Source organism: Lolium perenne, chromosome 1 (assembly GCF_019359855.2).
Source record: "Lolium perenne isolate Kyuss_39 chromosome 1, Kyuss_2.0, whole genome shotgun sequence".
Lineage (NCBI taxonomy): Eukaryota > Viridiplantae > Streptophyta > Magnoliopsida > Poales > Poaceae > Lolium > Lolium perenne.
This window is the reverse complement of record NC_067244.2, coordinates 18,198,740-18,214,836: the sequence shown is the minus strand read 5'-3', so window position 1 is coordinate 18,214,836 and position 16,097 is coordinate 18,198,740.

The following is a 16,097-nucleotide window of genomic DNA, read 5'->3' as shown; positions in this document are numbered from 1 at the left end:
AAGTGATCCAGATTTACATAAATTCATATCTATTTTACGCACTAAAACATGTCTACTACATGCAAATGTAGATACATATGTATCTTATTTCCAGACAGAAGGAGTATTGTTTTTTTTATGGTGGGATTCTTTTATATATTTTAACGGTGTTGGACAGTAGGAAATTTGCTCAAGCTAAGAATCAGATCCCATACTTTACATTAAAGGAATCACATTCCGCACAGCTAACTGAAATGACCAGCGAATAAAGATAGCATGCAGTATGTCTTAGCAGTTAGTATAACACAGTGCTATGTACAAATAAACGTTATCGCAACGGGGAACTGGTTCCACTCCACGAACCTTACTCTCTAAGCAAAGTAATAGACGTTACTCTCACAGCTACATATGTAGGGAAAGAGTGGTCTGCAAAAAATTGAGTCTATATATGGCTTGTGTGCAACCTATAAGGTTAGTAATTAGGGCAAGCCACAACTACATTAAACCAAACACATGAAATATATATAGCTTGTCGATCCAAGGCTAGGTGTGGCACAATCTAGCCACGCGGAACAACGTTTGGACCTTGAAAATTCTAAATCAGGGTATATAATACGAAAACAATACAAAGTTTACAGTCCCATTAGTTTAGGTATATATACCATGACAACAACAAAAAAAACTTCGTACATCACCCGTCGCCTCTTTGTTGAGAAGTATTCACTCAGTCGTCCATAGCTGCATCTATCGTTAGGCTCCCACGTTCTAAATTATAGATCTAGCTCATGCTTTGTAAAGTGATTCTATTTATCTTTTGATATTGCATTTAAGGTGGAGAACCTGCGGGATACCAACCCAACCCAAATCTGGCCTTTCACTCCGCATCTACTCCCTCCAGATTGGCTTAACAGACGCTCAAGTAGTTTAGGAAATTACTTTGATCATTATTTTATTCTCACAACAATTATATTGTTGAAAATATTTTTTTAAATATGAATCTAATGGTATAGATTTGTGGACATAAAATTTATATCTGCTTAGACAAATTAGTGGTCAAAGGCTGTCTTAAAATGTGTGCGCGTCAGTTACACTGATCTGAAGGAAGTAATCTGTTTTTCAAAGGTACATTCAGATATTTTCAGACGTTATACTGAAATGGGCGCACAATTCCGTGAAATTAGCGCCGATTTATATTTTATATAATGTTGATAGAAATCAAGTGCAATACGTTTTTAGGTTTTACAAAACAAAGTCAATATGATGAAATTAGGATAAAACACACAAAATCATGAACGGAGTAGCAAACACTTATATACAACGAGGACAATAAGGGACTGCATTAAAATAACTAATACTCTATGGTTTTGCCTAGAGCAACAGAAGTACATAAGGAGCAGCAAAAGCAACATCTAAAGATGGGGATTGTCGTAGCATGGTCTTCAGATGCCACGACACATAGGAAACATAGACATAAGTGGATACTTAAGAGATTACATGTTGTGGTAATCAATGTTTAAACACTATGGTAAACATCACCAATAACATCCATGCCCCCTCATGATATGCTTCATCAAGCTATACTGGATTGCTTGGTTTAGATTTTGTGGTCACATACTAGAAGATTAGCTTGACCGGCCTTCGTTTTTTTCGATAATGGACTTTTTATTATTTTGACAAGCAATTACACCCGGCCTCTGCATACCTAAGATGCACACCGCCGTTTAAAGTCTCAAATATCTCAAAGTGAAAGAAAAAAAGGCGAATTGCATATCAATCATGAGCAATTGTAGAACACCCAGGATGAAAGGGGTGGTCCAATCGTTAGATTATGCTGTCACCCATGTAGCGAAAAAGTATCTCTCGCCGTATTCTCCAACCGTGTACAGACCTTCGTAAAGAGGTCGTGGTTCTCCACCCTTTGAAGAGCAGACCACGAACAGAGAATAGTGGTACATCAGTGTAAATAACCTCCAAGAGAGAGAAAGTATTATCATTAAAAACTTTGTCATTTCTGTATAGCCATAGCGACAATATAACGGCAAGCACTCCCACCCTAATATGCGTTCTAAACCTGTGATCAATACCATGAAGCCAATTACCAAAGATATTGGCCACACTAGTCGGGGGATATAGATCAGAAGCTACTTGGATGCCTAACCATATAGATCTGGCAAAGGGCACTCGAAGAACAAGTGTTTAATCGTCTCATTGTGATGACAGAAAACACACTGACTACTCCCAAGACAATTGTGTTTCACAAGATTATCTTTGGTTAGGATCACCCCTCGACGTAAATACCAACCAAAAATCTTAATTTTTAGTGGTATTTTTCTCTTCCAAATCTTCTTGTTGGTATTTCAGGTTGGACAATTGCATTGTACAGTGAACTTATTGTGACCTTTCGTAAGTTCCAACGAAATTCGTCCGGCCCTTCAGACAATTTAATGGATTCCAAACGAAGTAATAAGGCATTCCACGCATGAAGTCTCAGGCCATATAAATATCGTCTACATGTCACTAACGGAGGTAAGGTCGCCATTACTAAACAAATGGTATCACTTTTGCGATGAACAATTCTATATAACGTTTGATATTATTCAGAGAGAGGCCTATTCCCTAACCAGGAATCCTCCCAGAACCGTATCTGTGAGCCGTCCTTAATGGAGAAATTACCATATCTGAAGAAAAACTTCTCCGTAGTCATTAAGCCAGCCCAGAAATGTGAATCTCCCGGTTTCCAATGGATTTGGGGTAACGCTTTCTCGGCAATGTACTTTCTTTTAACAAGGGTCTGCCATACACCATCTTCGGTTAGAAGCTTAAAAAGCCACTTACCTAGTAAGGCCGAGTTTTTGACCTTAAGCTCATGAACACCCAACCCACCCATATCTTTGGAACGACATACAACATTCCACTTAACAAGTCGATACTTCTTTATTTCGCTATCCTCTTGCCAAAAAAATCTCGATCGGTAATAATCGAGTTTGTGTAAAACACCTTTTCACACAAGTAAGAAGGATATCATATACAACACCATATTTGTAATTACGGAATTAATGAGTACCAGTATTTCACCAAGGGATAACACTTTACCTTTCCAACTACTAAAACGCTTCCGAAGTCTTTCCTCCACTAGTTTCCACTCAGCAATTCTTAATCTCCGATGATAGGAGACTGGGTTGCCCACAACCAAACAGTTCCGTGTATGCGGCAACCCAGTCCTGAGCCTCGCCAAATCTAAAAAATTCACTTTTATGGAAATTGATTTTGAGACCCGATAACTGCTCAAAAGCCGCCAATATTAGCTTTAGATTTCGAACTTTATCGAGGTCATGTTCCATAAATAAAATTGCATCATCAGCATATTGAAGGACTAATAAACCCCCCAACAAATAGATGTGGGATCACAACTTCAATTTGGCCATCAGATTTAGCATGTTCGATCAAGATAACGAGGACAACGCTTTCTCCAGACATGGAATCATTGATCAAATCTTTCCACTCTGGTGAAAAACCTTTCATCCTGAGTGTTTGATGAAGGAAAGACCACTTTACTTTGTCGTAAGCCTTCTCAAAGTCAAGCATTAAAATAACCACATTCATCTTTTTGGTGTGCAGTTCATGTACCGCCTCAGGTAGGACCACTACCACATCTAGGATATTACGTTCTTGCATGAATGCGGTCTGCGACGACCTCACCACATGATCAACCACTGTATTCAGTCTAATAGTGGCCACTTTCGTGAATATCTTGAAGCTTACGTTTAAAAGGTAGATAGGTCTATATTGTTGAATCCTTTCTGCCTCCTTAATCTTAGGTAATAAGATAACCTCACCAAAGTTTAGACAGAATAACTCCAACTGTCCAACGCGTAAAGCTGAACATTTGCAGAAGATCTGTTTTAATGGTGACCCAAAAATTCTGATAAAATTCAGTAGGGAAACTATCTGGGCCCAGAGTTTGGTTATGTTCCATTTGGGAAATAGCTTTATTAACTTCCGCCTCTGAATAAGGAGCCGTTAAAATAGCATTCTCCTCTGGAGACACTTGGGGTATGTCGGCTATTTGAGATTCATCCAGAGAGAAGGACCTCCCATCCGGTGGACCAAATAGATTCTTGTAATAATTAGTAATATACGATTTGAGTTGAGCATGGCCGTCAATTAACCCCCCATCCTGTACTAGAGATTGAATATGCTTTTTTCTGTGACGGCCATTGGCAAACCCATGAAAATATCTAGTATTTGAATTTCATTCTAGACTGAATTGGGCTTTTAAACGTTGGTACCATTTCAACTCTTCTTCCGGAAGAAGACCTATTAATTATGCATTAGATTGGTTTTTTAATTACAATTCTAGGATCGTTAGTGGCGTAACTTCAGTGAATGCCTCAAACTCATTAAATATAGTTGATAAGTGGAGCTTCTCTTTTTTAAGAATACCAACTATGTGGCTGGCCAATCCAGAAATGTGTCTGCGTAGAGCACACATCTTCTTATTCCACCTTACTATCGGGTTGTTGCCATACTGGTCTTTCCCATACATTCTTAATCATCTCGTGAAAACCATCCTGTTGTAGCCATCCAAGTGCAAACTTGAACGAACGTTTAGACAGTTGTTTTGGATTTCCGGTAGTTAAAAGTAAGGGAGCATGGTCCGACAAAATTTCAACAGTTCTAGAGCGCGTGCAGACACCATAGGGTATTTATATTCCCAAGTAGTGTACATCAGCACGCGATCTATTTTCTCATATGTTGCGTCAGGTAGACTATTAGTCCAAGTAAAATGTTAGCCTGCCATCTCAAACTCTCTTAAGTCTAAGCTATCAATGACAGGATTAAACAAGAAAATCCATTGGCCATTAAATTGAATTTTACTTTTTTCATGGCGGAATCTGAGCAATTTGAAATCCCAACAATGAGAATGGGGTAAGGATTGTCCTTTGCAAGATTAACAAGCTCACGTAAAAAATCGGCTTTAAACTTGTCCTAGGCAGCACCATAAACGGAGTCCAGACTCCAAATGAAATTATCTGCTCTGTTCCGAATGGCGAGTTTGACATGATACTCGCCATCAGAATTAACCAAAACTTACATGGAATATGTTCGAACTCCAACAAGCAAGCCACCGGACCTACCACGAGGTGGGCCAGAGAACCACTCAAAGTCTATTCCTCCGGATAACTGGTTTAAGGGGCTTTGAGAGTAATCTCTCTTACATGTCTCGGAAATAGCAATAAAATCTAAATTATAGTCCTTACAACAATTGGCAATATGAAAGTGTTTATCCAAATCCCAAAGACCTCTGCTATTCCTAAACATGTCATTCATTTGAAACTATCTTAGATTTTGTATTTATCCTTGATCAATGTTTTTTTTCAGCGGAAGACTTAGAAGTACGTCGAGAAGATTTTAGATCATAAAAATGATTCTAGCCCTGACTGTTCTGAATACACCTCTGAAATACCACCTATTAGAGTCTAAAGAAGACAATCATCTGAGATGACATCATCTTCCTCCTCCTCTATAGAAGATGGTTCAACCCCCGTCGAAGCCTTTGGGATGATTTTGATGTGGTCGTATTCCAAATACCTCAAGACGTTGGCCGAAACTGATATCTCGTCCGAACTACGACCCAAAGAAACACCTGCACTACTCACTACTCAACGTGAAAGAAATTTTGGAATTTGAAAATTTAAGAAAAGATGTGGAGGAGTTGTTCGTACCTGACGCGTCGAGGTTCTTGGCCGCTTTACGGCGCATTTCCTTCTGGATCATGTCCTCGTCTGTGACTCCAGCCCCATCCTTAGCCAACGCATGACGTCCACTTCGCCTGATCTCCAGTTGTTGAGCAGGGGGGATGTGTTGGCTGAAGACGAGGGGGAGGCATATCCACTGTATGTGCTAAAGGCGTTGACGGCTGAGGCGAAGCGGAGCGAGAGCGCGACATGGACCCCTCCTGACCCTGGTATGAGAACGCATGTGGCTGAGCCACTATCGATGACGAAGGTGACGTCCTAATGCAAAAAATTTAATTTATCGCCCCCTCATGAGCCTAAATCTTATTCCTACCTCCGCCCCAACATTGGAGGGCAACTCGGACTCCTTCGGCTAAGTTGGAGACTCCAATAATATTATCTCTAGTCATATTTAATCGACGCGGGTTTTACCACGCGATATGTTAGCTTTGGCTCCCCTCCCCGTTGATTTAATCCGACTGGAGGAAGTAATGACTAATGTTTCTAGCTGCTGAACCAGGGCTTGGATGATCACACCTAACATGTCTACACCAAGCTATTGTTCAGTGGGCTGCTCTAGTCACTCTAGCCTATTTTTTTATCGACAAGTTAGTAGAACAACCTTCTTAATATCTAGACCGGTTTGCTAGCAGTACTGGTGGGTTGGATAGATTCGCTACATTAGCGAATTTGGTCCATGAATGATTCATCAGTTCCAATGGCTTCATATTTTCTTTTTTTTATTCCAGACAGTACCCTCGACTATTTCTTATCCTCCTGAAGCTGCTAGAGGCGAAAGCAACAAAAAGAAACAAGAGGATAGAGCAGAATGAGGCCAGCGATCTAGGACAGCGGAGTAGCCGTGACTGCCGACTACCACGCCGGAAGCTGCGAGGGCCGGGAGTTCGGGGCATGCTCATGCGAGAGGTTCAAGGGCAGCAGAAGTCCTCTGCAAGCGGAGATCTAGTTGCTCGGAATGCCCAATCTCGATCGTCGGCAAGCACCTAAGTGAAGAGGAATGGCTACCTAATAGCAAAGGGCGGCGGATAGAATTAATCAGCAAGATTACTCAAGAGAATTCGAACTTTTCTGCTTGTGACTGGTATGCCATTCTTCCTTAAGTAGATACGGTAGAATACTGTATGCTGGAATTTGGAATCGAGGTTGCTTAGCATCATAGATACTACCTTTTTATATACGCAAAAAAAAAAAGATACTACCTTTTTATAGATTATTATAAGAAACTGAATTGTTTCATGTGCACGTTAACTAAAATGATCACATTCAGAGAATTAAAGAGTAAATGTAGCCCGATGGATAAGTAAAAACTAAGTCATAAGTAGGACAAATTACACGGCCAATACTAAGCAAACCAATTGAAACTACGAGGAGCTCATTTTTTTCGAAAAGGGGGAAAAATGAGCACGTTCGCCTAGGGTTTACATATAAACCCTTGGCAGGTAACCCTACAGGACACGCTTTCATCCATACACATCTACGCTCTACGCCCGACACTTGAGTCCTAGTTCCGCGATCCACAATAGCCGACTCGTTGAACCCCATTGTAAATAGTCAATCAATACAAATGTAGAAGGAGTCGGTCTTTGCCTCAATTAAGAGAGGCCGAACCTGGGTTAAACCCTTGTCATGTTAATCTCGTTTCGAAGATGCCTACATCATCCCTGCCCCGCGACTCACTTAAGCTACCCCCCCCCCCCCCCCCCGCACCCCCCATAGCATCTGCCGAGGTAATCACACGCTAGTTGGTGCCCACCATGGGGCGTGTGGCGTCAGGACTGAGATCTTCGGCGACACCCTACACAACGATCGTCATGCAGATCGCTACTATTTGGATGATCGTGTTGAAAATATGACCTAGAGGCAATAATAATATAGTTAGTTATTATCATATTTAATTCTTCATGATAAATATCTATACTCCATGCTAGAATTGTATTAAGCGGAAAACTTAATACTTGTGTGGTTTGTAGACAACACCATGTCCCGAGTAAGCCTAGTGATGGTTAAGGTTTTCTAATCATAGACATGTTGTTGGCGTCCGAAACCTACCGGCAAGTAGCGACGGGCAACACGTAGAGCCGGGAGGCTCCCAGGACTGCGGCTGGCCCTGGTCCCTCGTGCGACGGCCCGCAAAGCTCCGGTACGCACGTCCCGATGCTGGTGCAAGGGCGTACCACCTGACCTATACCTGGTCAGGAAGGTGATGGATTTGCTTCGCTTAGTTTCCTGCATGGCATACACGTAAACATTAAATACGAGCCTCGATCGGCTCTCAGGTTTCCCTGTGAATCGGCTCAAGGAGCCGATTCATCCATGATTCGTATGAGGTCTACGATAACATGGTGGTCCTGCTTGATCAATATGAAGCTAAAACGACCTACGACGATTTAGGGTTTTCACCGCATAATCGGAACATCCTACACGTGATTGAGCCTAGCAGCCACGTAAGATGATAATAAACCAGCCCTAGATAAGGACTAAAAACCAACATGGAGTTGGTTCCCGGAACATCTTATCGAGGGCTAGCAAACTACACCCTACGTGCTACTGGATCCTTCAACCCGTTTGCAAGGCCTAACTATGCAGATATTAAACTAATCTTTGAAGAAAAAGGAGCAATCATAACAGATCGGATCTACTAAACACGGATCAAGCAAGGTGCCGCCCTTACACCTAAGATAGGTGTAAAGGCGGCTAGATGTCTAGGGATAGCATGGATCAAAGCATGTATAAAGGTAAATCAATGCTAACCCTAGCACATCTACGATAACTACGCTGCTCGCCATCAACAAGGCTTCAGCACGAGCAACGCATGAACAACGAATAAACGTATACTGCCTAGATCGCAAGACATGATTCTTACCCGGAAGAAACCCTCGAAACAAGGGGGTGGCGATGCGCCTAGATTGGTTTGTCGTGAACGTGATTGTTGTTTTCCTCAATAACCCTAGATACATATTTATAGTCCGTAGACTTTCTAACGTGGGAATAATCCCAATCGTGTACGAGCCAAATTCTACCTAACCGACACGTATCCTACTATATTTACAGATACACGGGCAAACTAGCCCAAACTTCGTGTACAAGGCCGATTCATGTATATCCTCCATGTATATTTTTCAAGCCCATCTTTAATCACGGCCCGCCTCTGATCCGGTCAAATTCTGGTGATAACACATGCCCCCCTGGTTTTGGAAGTGATAATTCCAAAACCACTCTGCTTTTTCCTCGTCGGGTCATGTCGTGGCAGGGTAAAACCGCCGCAGTATCCTTCATCATGATGCCTTGCCTTCTCAACTTCTCCGCGTGATTTGACAGTTGTTTTTTTTTTCTTTGGGCACCACTTCCCCGGAAACTGTTGTGCCATTGAATCTCCACTATATCCCCTTTTATTTAACCGCTCCGAACAGTTCGCCACTTCATCCCCTTGCTCTGTTCTAGCCATCGGCACCAAGAAACCCCAATCTCAGTAGCAATGTCTTCCTCCTCTTCCTCCTCCGCCTCGTCGGATCTCTCCTCCCAGTCCTTCTCCTCCTCCTCCTCCCGCGAACCCACGCCGGAGTGGGATCCGATGGTGGCGCACGATGAGCGCGCCCCAGAGGAGTGGGACCAGGAGGACCACGCCTCCTCCGTCTGGTCCGAGGACGACAAGTCCTTGACCAGCGGAGATGAAGACCTCCAGTTCCTCGCCGATGAGGAACTGGAATCGGAGAGCGAGGACGACTCGTTCTCCTGGGACGACTACACTTCCTCCGAGGAAGAGGAGGAAGAAGACGACGACGACTCCCTCGAGGACTATCCGCCGGCGAAGCGCTTCCGCGCTGGGTCGGATGACGACGAAGACGACGATGATGAAGAGGAGGAGGCCCCCAATGAGGGCCACTGGAGCAGCGACGAGGAGCCCGCCGGCAGCAGCACCGACGAGAGCTCCGATGGCGACGACGAGGGCAGCGACGGCCCGTAGAGTAGGATCTGCTAGTATAGGTCTAGTAGTAGTAGTAGCAGATTGGTCAATAGACCTTTCTTTTGTTCTTCCTCCCTTGAGCAATCGGCTCTTTCTTTGTAAGAAATCCTTTATTAATGAAGAAAATATTCCTTTATCAATTTTGCTTTCCTGTTATCAAATTTGCCGATTGTCAAACGAAGTCAACGCGCAAAGAGCCGATGGCATGGCATCGGCTTTTACTCAAAAACACGATTTAAGGCCAAAACAGGTCCAATCCGTGTTCACGCCATCCTTCAATCGCACAGATTCAACTCCTTAGCAAATCCAATGGGAGAATCATCTCAAATGCCAAGTACTCTGGCCTGAACTGATCTGTTAACCTGCTCAACCGAGCTTGTTCCTCTAGAGTCGATGGCTCTGCTGAAGGAGATATGCCCTAGAGGCAATAATAAAGTGGTTATTATTTATATCTTTATGTTTATGATAAATGTTTATATATCATGCTATAATTGTATTAACCGAAACATTAGTACATGTGTGATATGTAGAAAACAAGAAGTCCCTAGTATGCCTCTTAAACTAGCTTGTTGATTAATGGATGATTAGTTTCATAATCATGAACATTGGATGTTATTAATAACAAGGTTATGTCATTGTGTGAATGATATAATGGACACACCCAATTAAGCGTAGCATAAGATCTCGTCATTAAGTTATTTGCTATAAGCTTTTGATACATAGTTACCTAGTCCTTATGACCATGAGATCATATAAATCACTTATACCGGAAAGGTACTTTGATTACACCAAACACCACTGCGTAAATGGGTGGCTATAAAGGTGGGATTAAGTATCCGGAAAGTATGAGTTGAGGCATATGGATCAACAGTGGGATTTGTCCATCCCGATGACGGATAGATATACTCTGGGCCCTCTCGGTGGAATGTCGTCTAATGTCTTGCAAGCATATGAATGAGTTCATAAGAGACCACATACCACGGCATTTAGTAAAGAGTACTTGTCAGGAGACGAGGTTGAACAAGGTATAGAGTGATACCGAAGATCAAACCTCGGACAAGTAAAATATCGTGAGACAAAGGGAATTGGTAATTTATGTGAATGGTTCATTCGATCACTAAAGTCATCGTTGAATATGTGGGAGCCATTATGGATCTCCAGATCCCGCTATTGGTTATTGGTCGGAGTGAGTACTCAACCATGTCCGCATAGTTCTCGAACCGTAGGGTGACACACTTAAAGTTGGATATTGAAATGGTAGCACTTGAATTATGGAATGGAGTTCGAATATTTGTTCGGAGTCCCGGATGAGATCCCGGACATCACGAGGAGTTCCGGAATGGTCCGGAGAATAAGATTCATATATAGGATGTCATTTTATGTGAAATAAAATGTCGCGGAAGGTTCTATGGAAGGTTCTAGAAGGTTCTAGAAAAGTCCGGAAGAAACCACCAAGGAAGGTGGAGTCCACAAGGGACTCCACCTCCATGGCCGGCCAGCCCTAGATGGGGTGGAGTCCCAAGTGGACTCCACCATAGGGGGCCGGCCACCCCCCACATGGGAGGTGGGAATCCCACCTTTGGGTGGGAGTCCTAGTTGGGCTAGGTTTCCCCCCTCCTATGGAAAGTTTTGGTTTCGGGTCTTATTCGAAGACTTGGACACCAACACTTGGGATCCACCTATATAATGAGGGGCCAAGGGAGGGGGCCGGCTACCCCAAGACCACAAGCTGGCCGCCCCCCATAGAGTGGCCGGCCACCCCTCCCAAACCCTAGCCAAGCTCCTCTCCTCCATATTGCCCGCATAGCTTAGCGAAGCTCCGCCGGACTTCTTCACCGCCACCGACACCACGCCGTCGTGCTGTCGAATTCAAGAGGAGCTACTACTTCCGCTGCCCGCTGGAACGGGGAGGTGGACGTCGTCTTCATCAACAACCGAACGTGTGACCGAGTACGGAGGTGCTGCCCGTTCGTGGCGCCAGAACCGATCGTGATCAAGATCTTCTACGCGCTTTTGCAAGCGGCAAGTGATCGTCTACCGCAGCAACAAGAGCCTCATCTTGTAGGCTTTGGAATCTCTTCAAGGGTGAGACTCGATACCCCCTCGTTGCTACCGTCTTCTAGATTGCATCTTGGCTTGGATTGCGTGTTCGCGGTAGGAAAATTTTTGTTTTCTATGCAACGTTATCCTACAGTGGTATCAGAGCCGTGTCTATGCATAGATGGTTGCACGAGTAGAACACAATGGTTTGTGGGCGTTGATGCTATTGTTATCTTTAGTTTGAGTACTTTGCATCTTTATGGCATAGTGGGATGAAGCGGCTCGGACTAACTTTACATGACCGCGTTCATGAGACTTGTTCCTCGTTCGACATGCAACTTGTATTGCATAAGAGGCTTTGCGGGTGTCTGTCTCTCCTACTATAGTAAAGATTCAATTTACTCTTCTATTGACAACATTAGTATCAACGTTGTGGTTCATGTTCGTAGGTAGATTAGATCTATCTCGAAAACCCTAAACCATGTAAAATATGCAAACCAAATTAGAGACGTCTAACTTGTTTTTGCAGGGTTTGGTGATGTGATATGGCCATGATATGATGATGAATATGTATGAGATGATCATTATTGTATTGTGGCAACCGGCAGGAGCCTTATGGTTGTCTTTAATTTTCATGTTGAGTAGTATTTCAAAGTAGTTGTAATAGTTGCTACATGAGGTGAACAACCATGAAGACGGCGCCATGAACCTTGACGCTACGCCGACGATGATGGAGATCATGCTCGTTGATGATGGAGATCATGTCCGTGCTTTGGAGATAAAGATCAAAGGCGCAAAGACAAAAGGGCCATATCATATCACATATGAACTGCATGTGATGTTAATCCTTTTATGCATCTTATTTTGCGTAGATCGCGACGGTAGCATTATAAGATGATCCCTCACATTAATATCAAGATAATAAAGTGTTCTCCCCTCGTATGCACCGTTGTAACAGTTCATTGCTTCGAAGCATCTCGTGATGATCGGATGTGATAGATTCAACGATTCACATACAACAGGTGTAAGCCATGTTGCACACGCGGAATACTTGGGTTTGCTTGACGAGCCTAGCATGTACAGACATGGCCTCGGGACAACGGAAACCGAAAGGTTGAACACGAGTCATATGGATGATATGATCAACATGTTGATGTTCACCATTGAAGCTACATCATCTCACGTGATGATCGGTTTTTGGTGTAGTGAATTTGGATCGTGTACCACTTAACAACTATGAGGGATGTTGTATTAAGTGGGAGTTCATTAGTAATTAGATTAAAACATGAACTAATTATCATAAACATAGTCTGAGTAGTATTTTGAATTAATTTTGTAGTATTGGCATCCGTTTTCTACCATGCGCTAGTCTTGTAATTGAGATAGAAATACTGTTAAAATCTGACAAGAAACTTTACGGATTGGTACCGTATTGTTAAAGAATCAAGAATTGATTAAGTCCTATTGCAAACTTTTAGTAAACCTTACATTGTTGATTCAAAGAGCTATGGTTTCAATTAGTACCTAAAGTTATCTTGTCTCCGTGAAACTTGAAGTTCAAATCTGTTTGAAAAGTAAGGAGCTGAAAATTTAGTTTTCAGAAATAATCAAGGTATGAGATATATGTGATATCTAAGACCTTATTGCAAGATGATAGAATAAAGTTTGGTGAGACTACATAAACTCATAAGTTTTATGGGAATGTATGAAGGTTGAAGACGCCAGGCGTCACAATCCTCCAACTATTGGGGCACTAACAATATTCGCATATCCATGAAGTGACCATCCTTAATATGCACCGTTATTAAGACTCGTCGTTTCGAAGCATCACGTGATGATCGGGTGTGATAGATTCTACGAGTGCATACAACGGGTGCAAGCTAGATTTGCACATGCAAATACCAAGGTTAAAACTTTACGAGCCTAGCATGTACAGACATGGTCTCGGAAAGTCGTCATGATATGATGGATAAAACTATGAGTGAAATTGTTCATCATATTACAAAGTTACTAATAGTGAAATCTGATACACTTGTCATATGATGATCAACTTCAAAGTAAGAACCTCAAGGTTATTGGTATTTGACCAACAAACCTAGAAGTTAATGATATTGAAGTGTTTTTCTGAATAATGAGGAAAGCTAAAAAGAGAAACTACAAAAGATATTTTGGCAGAAAGAAAAGAAAAGACTAGAAAGTCTAGCTCAGGTGTATATCAATGATATACATGTTATGGATGTATTCCTCGTTTGGTCCAATGAAATTCTTGGGTATTTGTACCATATTGGTTGGTATGAAGTGTCATACAAAACAACGCAATACAAGAATACAATGGCCTAAGTGACTGACAAGGAATATGATAGGAATGCACGTCTGGAACAAAAATAAAGTGTTATTATGTTCATCGTTGGCATTCTATCTAGCCCTTAGAATTTATAATAAAGAACTTAATAAATTGTTATTTTGCTCTTGTCAAATGAAAACAATGAGTTGTTCAAATTATGACATTACTCCATGTACGATGGATAAGTTATTATAAATCTTAATGGTGAAACACACATACATAACACTGACGCTAAAATGCCATAAGGCAAATGATTTGAATTCCACTTATTTGTGGAACCGCCATTTAGGTCATGTTAGAAAGAAACGCATGAAGGAACTCCATGTAAATGGATTTTTGGAGTCATTTGATTTTTGAATCATTTGGCGCTTGCAAATCTTTTCTAAAGATAATGATTAAAATACCGTTCATAGGCCAAGAAGTTGAACGGGCAACTAACTTAGTGGAAAAATACATGATGATGTATATGGTTCACTGGGCATAGTTGTGTGCGGGAGATTCTCCTACTTCATGAAAACTTTCAACAATGAATTGAGTATATATGTGGATATATTCAATAAGGAAAAAGTTTGAAACATTTGAATGGATTCAAATAAATTTCAGCATGAAGTGGAAATCATCGTAATAGAAAAGTCAAATATCTATGATTGGATCATGGTGGAAATATTTGAATTACGAGTTTTAGCGAACATCTAAGAGAATTATGAAATTGTTCTACAACTCACATTTCTTGGAGTATCATAATGATGATATAGTATCCAAGATATGTATCCAAACCTTGTTGGATTAATGATGAGATAAATATATTATGACGCCATTATATTTTTGTGGATTATGCTTTAGAGACTACCGCTTTTTACACTAAATAGAGCATCATCATGATCCGTTGAAATGACACCATACGAGTTATGGCATAGGTAAGAAACCTGATAGTCTTTTCTTAAATTTTGGTATGCATAGCATAAGTAAATAAGTTTACAACCAAAAATCGGATGAATGTCTTTGTTGGTTATCCCAAAGAATTGATTGGGAATTCTTCCCACTATGGAGACAAAGACAAAAGTGTTTGTCAATGTTTTCTTATTTCCAAGAAATTGTTTCTAGTGAAGTTTTTGAGTGGGAGGACAATATAGTTTGATAAGGTTTATGAACCTGAGCATAATGATCAGAGTAGCGCAGCATCGGAATTTGTTTCGGAAGCGGCCACGACGATCATGGCTCCCATGACTACAAAGTGTTTTAGCCATGGAGATCGAAGTACATATTGAACCTTGTAGGTATGGTTTACTTTGTGATCAAATAAATGATTTGTGAACAAAGGATTGATTTTGAACAATGATAAACCAACTACAAACAAAGAAGTTATGATGGGCCACGACTCGTTAAAATGGCTATACGCCATGAAATCCAAGATAGATGAATACTTTATGAAAGTGAATAGATCTATGAAATTGATAGACTTGGATGAAATATCCTTGAAGAAAGCTTGACTTGTCGAAAAATTGTTTACGACAAAATTCAAAGAGTTGAATACGATAAGATTAGATCTTCCGTAGCAATGCTTATAGTCTATGTGGATTATTCTAGTAATCACTACATATTTCTTTTATGAGATATGCTAGTAGGATGGCAAAATACACTACTTAACAGAAGTATGTATACAAGATACAACCAAGAGTTTTGCTGGTCCGTGGAATACTAGATAGCTATACAAGCTTCAATTGGATGAAGTAAGTATCACGGAGTTGGAATCTTCACCAGATGAAATAGTCAAAGAGTTTTTGATTTCATCAGAGACGATGAAGAGGCTTGCATTTGCAAGAAATTAAGTGGAGAGCTTAAGACACATTTATAATACTTTATGTAGGTGACATATAGTTGGTTATAAATGATGTAATTATATACTTGATTAAAAGGTTTCATTGAGAATTAACTTCAATGAAAGGATATGGACTGAAACAAATTTAGTGTCAAGATCTATGAAGATAGATTGAAACACATAAATAAGTTT